The sequence below is a fragment of the Pinus tabuliformis genome, chromosome J, assembly GCF_031772625.1.
Source record: "Pinus tabuliformis cultivar Carrire ecotype Pingquan chromosome J, CPIR1, whole genome shotgun sequence".
NCBI lineage: Eukaryota > Viridiplantae > Streptophyta > Pinopsida > Pinales > Pinaceae > Pinus > Pinus tabuliformis.
Genome location: NC_142295.1, coordinates 1,573,301,067 through 1,573,309,386, shown reverse-complemented (window position 1 = coordinate 1,573,309,386; position 8,320 = coordinate 1,573,301,067).

The following is an 8,320-nucleotide window of genomic DNA, read 5'->3' as shown; positions in this document are numbered from 1 at the left end:
TTGAGGCCCTAAACAACGTTTTTTGGGAAATCTTGGAGCAACATGGGTCCATGGACTGACTTTTCTCTTTTTAAAGTTGTAGTGCTCAGATAAACCTTTCTAACAAGCTATTGTACGCGTCAAACGAAGGTCGGGTGCCAAAGTTACGACCCCGGGAAGTTGATGTACCAATTTACCCAAATGGGGCCCACAATTTGGAGTTTCATATTCTAGGGTTAGGTTTTTGGGTGTTTAGGGTTTTCCATTGTTTCTCAACAATAAATAGGTCTTTGAGCCTCATTGTAACACAATTCAGAGGCATGTAGCTGCCACATCTCTTCTTAGAGATAAGCTACCATCGCCCTAGCTGGCTTATTTCCATTTCTGTTTGTAAGAATATTTGAGTATTTTACATTAATGAAATGAAGTATTATTTCTGCTGCATCTCTGTATTTATGGTTATATTTGTATTTTATTGTGTTCCTATTTAAATCTGAAGGATATGGAGGATGAGACAACTTGTATAGGCCAGAATTCATATTGCAATCTGATCTGTATATTGCCTCTTGAAGCACATGTTTCATATTTGGCAAAGGATGATTGCAGGAGGACTTGGAGTATATTCAAAGCTATGTAGGATTTCACTAAGGGATCATGATTATTGTGGACAAAATTCTAAGACCGTGAGCCTTCTTTTTAACATACAAGGATAATGGAGAAATTCAAGTCGTCAAGCCTTTATCATTGTAACTTGGAGCTGGGTAATGCTTGAACAATGCCCATAAAATATTGCTTTGTTTATTTTGTAACCCTCCACCATTTAATAAAAAGTTGTTCCTATCTGGGAGGGAGAATGAATTGTACTTGGAGGTTGAACATCTCTTTAGGTGGGGGAAAGTATTGATGATGAGGGGTTTATTTTTGGGAGCTATAAATGTTTAATATAAAGGGGTTGATCTTTCACATAGGTTGATTTTTTCACATATAATATGTAATAATATATATAGGGGTTAAGAAACAAAAATCAGTGTGTTGAAACTTTGTTGGAGAAATATGTGGTGAAATATTTTGGTAGGATTTTATTTGTGGGGCAAAAGATCTAGTGTGTTTTTCCTAAGGGCTATCATAATATTATTGTGCATGGGACAATGGGTCTTGAAGAGATCCTAGAAAACAACCAAAAAAATCATGATGAAAAAGAGAAACTATGTGGTCGCTTTCGTACCAATACCTCCTTGGACCCAAATAAAGGTCAAGGTAGCAAACCTTTCTCCAAAAGTGTTTATGCCATTCTGCAACAGAAACACCCATGGGAAGTGACTAAAGGACAAGGAAGAGAGGCTAAGATCTTCAAACTTGGATCTGAGATACAATGAACAAATTCAGTCATAGACCTTTGTAACTTGGAGGAATTAGACACATGTCTATCTTTTGGAATATAATCCTAACATCTACGTTTATTTTTTAGACTAAGTATCCTTGACTTAGCCACATGTACAAAAAAATCATGTTCACACTTGGTTTTTGGTAAACTAGCTCGGTGGACCAACTTTCCCTTGTTTTTTGCCTTTAAAGGCTTAATATTATGGAAATATTGGTCCAACCACTTTCCTAAAACATTTAGACATCTAAGTGCATGTTCACACCTAAACACACCTCATCCACTTGAGTTATTTGAGGATTGGCGCCCCACATGAAGATTCCCCCTTAAATCAAGGGATTTGGTCCCTCGGACCATTTTAGCATGTTTTAAAGTTGCCTTCCTTGGGAAATGTGCCCCTCCTCATGCTTTCCTCGTGGCTGATAGTTTTCATAGGTTTTCTTGAGTCATTGTTGCTATTTTAGGCCTCCCTTTAGCTTTTCTTAGCCTTTTCTAGTTTTTTACTAGTTTTTTCCTAGTTTTCTAGATTCGGAAATTTCTATATAACCACCTCCCTTTGGGATTAGAGGTTTGGTTGCTCATGTATTACTATTGTTCATTAATTTAATACATTTATTTTATGGAGAAAATTCTTTCTCTCCTCTCTTGAATATCAGAAAATTACTTGTGTTTAATTTAACTAGAATTCTAGATCTATCGGAGTTTCTGTAGGAATTCTACATGGTATCGGAGCTAGTTCGAATCTAGTGGATTGTACACGGTTTTATTTGCAAGTATAGATCATCAGGAGGTGCAGCAAGCAGCAATGGATCATCTCTCTCAGCCCACAAAACTCATTCTAAATCCTTTCAATTACTTCGAATGGAAGACAGAGATCACTTTGCTCCTTCGAAGCAAAGGGCTTTATAGGTAACAATGGGAACGAAGACTGAATCGACTTCTGCAGCAGAGAAGATCAAGTATTTCAATAAATTAGATGAAGAAATTGGGCTGATATGCCTATGAATTTCCAGAGAACTCCTCTTTTATGTCAACGGAGCCACTACTCCCGATGTGGTCTGGACCACATTGGAAGGACTATTCGGTAAGCAGGATGAAATGAGAGTGCATCATTTGGAGAATGAAATCATATGCCTCGGTCCAAATCATTTCAACAACATGCAAGAATACTTCACCAAGTTTAAATCCCTCCTCATTGAACTTGATGCATGTGGAGTCAAGAAAGAGGAAGATCAACTCATCCTTTCGATTCTCTCGAAATTAGGCCCTGAATATTCCATATTTGTATCGTCTTTTCAAGCATCTTAATTGACTCAGGAAAAATGGAAAATTCCTCCATTGAATGACTTCATTGCAGCATTGACTCATGACCAAGCTAATTTAGTTCAAATGGGTGCCATCAAGTGTTCGAAGAACCAAGCACTTGCGGCTACTGATGCTCCAAAGAGCAGTGGAAGAGACAAGTAAAAAGGGAAGGGTAAATTTAATGAATCGAAGAAGGAGAGACCCATACAATATTCATAGAGCTCTTCTTTGCCTAAGGGTAATAAGAATAAGGAAAGAACACTTTGTAGCTACTGTTCCAAAGGTTTTCATCTTGAAGAAAATTGCATGATGAAAAAAATCGATGAGCTGGCTAAGCAATTGCAGTAGCACAATCTCACCGTGCCTGAAAATGCAAAGAAGAAGGATGATTACAGAATGGGAGATGGCAGAGGGAGAGAATGAGATGGTCATGATTTAATGTCTGTCACATCTGTTATCACTCAGATTTTCCCAGAAGTTGTTGGGAAGAGGAAAGGGGTCTGAGGTAACCACAAACCAACTTTTAAGTACAGATTCTAGCCAATCTGTACTCAGAGAGGGCTCTCTCTTTATGGTTTAGCTTGGTTTTTAAAAGATATTAGGCTAGATGTAAAGTTTGGGGGGTTTTGTTTGAGTTTGGGTGGTGAGATTCAATAGCAAAGGGGTAAGACTGAGTAGCTTAGTCCATTGGGCTGATGGAGTCAAGGAAAATGGCTTAACTGGACTTGGTTTCTTCACAAAGGATGGTTTAACAGAGCAAGGTAGTCAAACAAGGAACAATTAAAGAATGAAAGATGGAATGGGCTTAAAGGGTTAAAGGGCAACTAAGAATCCTTTAAGATACTTTAAAGAGCAGAATATGACTAACCCTCAGTAAAGAGCAATTAAGAATTCTTTACTAAATGATTAAGATGAATAAACTAGGAAACAGGAGCAATCAAGAATTCACTGTTTATACTAGTTCAGAAGAAAACATTGAGAATGATAACGATTGAAAACAGAGTGCAATTAAGAAAATTCTGAGTTATTCTTTTTCATCATCATTCGGATATGAAACATAGATGATATTTTAAACAAGAAAAACTTTAAAACACAAGGTATAGATGAACTTATTGATTTGGTGTTTGATTCAGGAATTCTGAGAAAAGTCCTTAGCTCCAATTCTTCACCCAGCAAGCCACAAAGTTGGTCCAACAACACTTTTATTCCAAAATAGTCAATGTTACAGCAATGTCTGAGAATCCACCCTCAATACTCCAATTGAGGGGGTATTTATACAAAAAATATTTACAAAAATATCTCATAACAGAGTGAGATATATTCTAGTGATGACTAATTATTTTTACACAAAAATAGAGACAACTAGTCTCGAAGATAGGAGGAAAGTGAACTGTTGTTGTGTTGTTCCTATTCTCGCTGAATGTGCTGGAGGCAGGCCCTTTTATTTGGCTTGCTACTATCCTTTTAGTAACTCTGTGCTGGCTTCTTTGTTTTGACCAATACTTTTCACCTGTTTTGATACACTTCGACCTGTTTGACCCCTCTTCATCTTTGTTCATCTTGCTATGGTAAAAGTCCAAAATTTACATTTTACCAACAGTAAATTTACAAATTTTCAATATGTCTTCCCACCATTTTTGTTTTGGAAATCTGTGTTTCTGAAGTTTCCTCAGAGTCTCATCAGTTTCTGTATATTTGACAAAATTAGGCTGGAGTTGAAACAAGTGCTTTACCTCATGTTCAATATAGAATAAGTTCTCCAAGCTATCATAGAGAACTTGGCTTGTGGGAAGTGTTTTTATTCCTAAAGCACTTGTTGATGAACTAGCTTGATCTCCTGCATACTTATTCAATTTATCTACATAATCAATGTGCTTCATTAACCTGTCATTGATGACCAAAGGACTTGGTAGCCCTTTATTCTGTAAAACTGTGAACTTCTCCATAAAAGAATTGATTTCCACCTGCATATCTTGACATCTTCTCTCTAGATTCTACATCAAAGTTCTTTTAGTTAGCACCCTTTTGATTTCCAAAATAGTGTCTGTCCTATCTGGGATGCCAAGTGCTTCCAGTTGTTCCCTATTTTTGGTATTCAAGAAATGTATAAGCCTGTTGGCTTGTTCAGGCATTTGTCCTAACTGTGCTCTTGTCTGTTGAATTTCTCCATGTGCTGCTTTCACTAAATCAATCTGTTCATAAATCACTTGGATAGATGCCCACACATCATTTATAGATTGAATGATGTTGGCCCAAAGGATTTTCTTGATCTCTGCCAGGGGCTTGTCAAAAGTGAGCTCTTGTTCTAATGTTTTAACTTTCCTTTCTAAGGCTTTAATCTCCCTGGTTTTTTCTGCAACACTTATTTTTGAGGCATCATACTTCTTTTCTATATTAGCCAATTGTTCTTTTGCTTGTTTTAATTCTATAACTTTTAATTTCATTTCTTCCATGGCCTTGATGAGCTCTTCTGTGCTTAAACTAGTGCTGCTGCCTCATGTTGTTCCTGCTGTTGATGTACTTGTAATCACCTCTGCTATGCCTGTTGGGATGTTTGGAGCCAATGCTGTTCCAAGTACAAAAGGGACTGCTGTTGAGACTATGGGAATTACTTCAGGAGGCTGGGAGGTCGACTCTCCCTGCTTTTCCTTCAGTGCTTTCTCTAATGCCTGCTCTGTATCATTCAATCTTTCATTAAGTTTCAGGAGCAGGTCCATCATATCTTCTTCTGATTTCTGTTGTATAACTTCTGTTGTCTGAGGATGCCTTGAAGGAGGTAGCTTCAGCTGTTTCCTCAGGGCAGCAATGTCCTCTTCTTTCTTCTTGATCAGAGCCTGTATGCCTTTAGCATCTTTGGGATCATGTCCCAATCCAATGATGATCTCTTCTAATGATTTTATTCTATTATCCTTGGCTAGGGAAGAGGCTTTTTCCAAGTGAAGTTGAGCAGCTGTATTATCCAAGGAATTTTGTAGCTTGTGGGCCATCATTGCTTTGTTAGCCAGTGTGGAATAGACCATTTCCCCAGTTTGCTTGTGAAGTTCAATCTGGTCCATAGGATGAATATCTTTGGCTAGGACCTCCAAATTTGTTCTGATGTAATCTGCTGCTGACTGAGGTTGTTGCACCTTTGGCTTAAAATAACTCATTAACATTTTGCCTTCTTTAATATCATAAGCTGACATCAATCTTTGCTGGTTTGAGGGGGCCATCTTCAGATACTGATTATAAATTTGAAGCCTTACTGGATCATTCCTGGCTTTTATCTTTGTAAATGTCTTCTTAATGTCTGAGGCTTGTTTGCTTTGTGGCCTGGTGGATGATACTTCTACACTGTGCTGTCTTTCTAGTTCCTGCCTTTGTGAGCTAGGTGAGGTTTCTCCCAATGGGGGAGTTTGCTGGCTCACTGCTCTTTCTTCTCTATGGCTGTCTATGGTTTCTTCAATGATTTCCTCTTTTGAAAGAGGATTCAATCTTTGTCTCTTTGCTCTAGGTTGTTCTGTAGGCCCACTGATAGGTGTGGTGGTTTCTCTGTCCCTCTTTTTGTTTCTTTCCTCATTTAGAGGAGTTTGCAATGCTGGAATTTCTGCTGCTTTAGTTTGGGCTGGAGGAATCTGTACATGACTCTGTTCTTTGGTCTTTCCAGGCTGATCAGTCATTGTAGGCTACTCTGTGGTCTCTACTTCTTTGCCTTTGGAAGTTCCTGTAACTGGTATGCTGGTTTCTTGTGCAGGCTGTTGAGAAGTTCTGGCAGAAGATGTACCAATTTCTGATTGTTGAGGCAGCTTGAATGATACCTGTCCAAAAGAGTCCAGGTCAAGGGCTTTCTCAAGATCTTTCATAGCAATTTCCATCTTTTCCTGCTCACTAATCTCTTCTATTAGGGTCCCTTCTACCCATTCATCATGATTTGCAAACTATTCAATTTCTGGGATCCTATGATATATATAAACTAATAGACTATTTTTTGTCCTTTTGTCACATATGAAACTATTTGGGTCATATGGCACCCACTAGAAACTTTTCTTCAATCTAAGGTGGTCTTCTAAAATCTTTTCAGCTTCTTGCCATGCATCTCTAGAATTGATGATAAAAGGGCCTAACTGGTTCTTGATTCTTAGCTGAGCCTTTTTCTTTGTGCTACAAAAATGGACTAAGTCTGCATTTATAAGCTGTCTAAAATATTCTAGTGAAAATAATCTCATGGGCACATATTTAGGTAACTTAAAATGGCAAAGTTCACATCCATACATTCTGATTTCTGTGTGATTTTGATACAGGTACCAGTCACCTATCCTGTACTATTTAGAGAGCTGCAGAATCTTCTTCATATCACCAGTGATCCTAGGAGGGGAAACTCCTATCAATAAAGTGGTTGCTGGATGTACAAACTAGTCAATGAACTCATTATAAGTATAAGGGGACTCACTGGTATTATGAAAGATGGAACTCCAAAAAATCACAGACCTTCGATTTCCTTTTGAGTCCAATTTCCTGATGGGGAAAGAAAAGCTGTCTGACTGATGATACAACAAAAGATGGTATATAAAAGATGTATATTTGAAGACTCCTTCCCTCTCCAAATTTATGAATTGATGATGGATTTTGTTGGCAATGAAAGTGGCATAGTCATATCTGACAGCGAGGGCTGTCTTGGAGTAAATATTGATAGTAAAAGTAAGGTGATATCATCAACATATTCACTGGAATTGAATCCCATGATCAGGGATATCATTTCAACAATGAGTCTGCCAGTGTCAGTGAAAAAAGTCTACAGATAAGGAGGTGGGCCTTTAGGTTGGTGCTTTGGTAGCATGAAGGTCTGAGCAATACGGCTTATCTCTGATGTGGGCAATTGAGATGCTTTTTCAAGTAGATAACCCATGGAAAGAGGAGCAAGGGGCTGAGTGGAGTGGAACTGTATCATTTCATTAATGGACTTAGCAGTTATGGGAAAAAGGACAGTTTGGGATGGGGACATAACTGCTCTATGGACAGGGTCATAGTTAGCACAGCAATGATGAATTATTTATGGGAAAACATGGACTGAGGGGAGGAAATACATGGGAAGATTAGATTCCCACAGTCCAAAAATATCAGAATTGTTTAGATAGCTATCCCTGACTTGGAAGAAGGCCTGAAGATTGTTCCTATCACTAGATAAATATTTTATTTGGAAATCTTTGTCGGCCAGGGGTAGATAATCTAAGTCTTTATGGGCGCAACATTTAGGGCTATGGGCGTTTCCATGTTTGGTTCTTGTGTATTCAAACTGGAATTCTAGTTTTCTGTGGAAAAAATGGACTAAACAACAGTTTTAGGGTCTTTCTGGTAATTACAGACTGTCTTTAACTTGGATTTTGGCTTTCGCTGGTAGAATTCTCAGTGAAAAACTGAAATTGCAGGTTTGCAGGGTGAAATGGATAAATACTTGGATTAGGAGGAAAACTGTATAATTGCAGGTTGAATGATGACTGCAGAGCTCGTTGTTGTAGTCTTTCTGGTCGGGTGGTGGGCTGAAAAGCTGGTGCAGTGGATTTAGTCATTACTTTGCATGGGAGCTTGGACACAAAAAACTTCAGCGAAAATGACATTTTATCGTTTATTTAACGAAATTCGGTTTGGCAGGTCTTTTTTCATTTATTAGGCAGATGA